Genomic DNA, 459 nt, shown 5'->3' with positions numbered 1-459 from the left:
AGGTTGTTAGTTTTGAGTAGGAGGAATGGCAACTTTCCCACAAGCAAGGGAAGGAGGTGCTGTGGGCAAGGACTTCATGCGGTAGGAGGGCCAGGGACAGCCGTCAGCGGTGTAAGACCGCTCCCTGGTGTGGATGTGTTTGGGAGAAGGAGCCAGCTCACGTCGGCAGCCAGAACAAGAGGGTGCAGCCAGCCAGGACCCAAGGGTCCGCAGCAGACAAAATTTGGGAAGAGGTGAGGCTCAAACTCCTGAGAGCCTCTCCTGGTTAAAAGCTGCTCCTGCTGTGCTGGAGGGAGGTGTAAAGGCAAGAGCATAGGGAGCTAAGGGCCAGGGCCTGGCTGGAGCGGACCAGGAAAGACCCTGCCTGTTTACAGGAAGGCAAGCGAACCCAGCATCCGTCCCTTTCCAAGCAGAGGGGCAGCGATCCCAGCGTGAACACCCCTGGGATGGGGGCGGGGG

At 59.5% G+C, this 459-nt stretch overlaps 1 protein-coding gene across 1 annotated transcript in view; it reads left to right on the top strand.

Moving 5' to 3' along the window:
• The window catches only part of NCOR2 (nuclear receptor corepressor 2), a 188012-nt gene that overhangs the window by 184229 nt on the left and 3324 nt on the right, over positions 1-459 (top strand). The gene's annotated exons all lie outside the window — the stretch shown is intronic.

Source organism: Egretta garzetta, unplaced genomic scaffold (genome assembly GCF_000687185.1).
Source record: "Egretta garzetta isolate BGI_Z169 unplaced genomic scaffold, ASM68718v1 scaffold447, whole genome shotgun sequence".
Taxonomy (NCBI): domain Eukaryota; kingdom Metazoa; phylum Chordata; class Aves; order Pelecaniformes; family Ardeidae; genus Egretta; species Egretta garzetta.
Note: the sequence above shows the minus strand (reverse complement) of the source record. Positions and strands in the feature narration are given on the sequence as shown.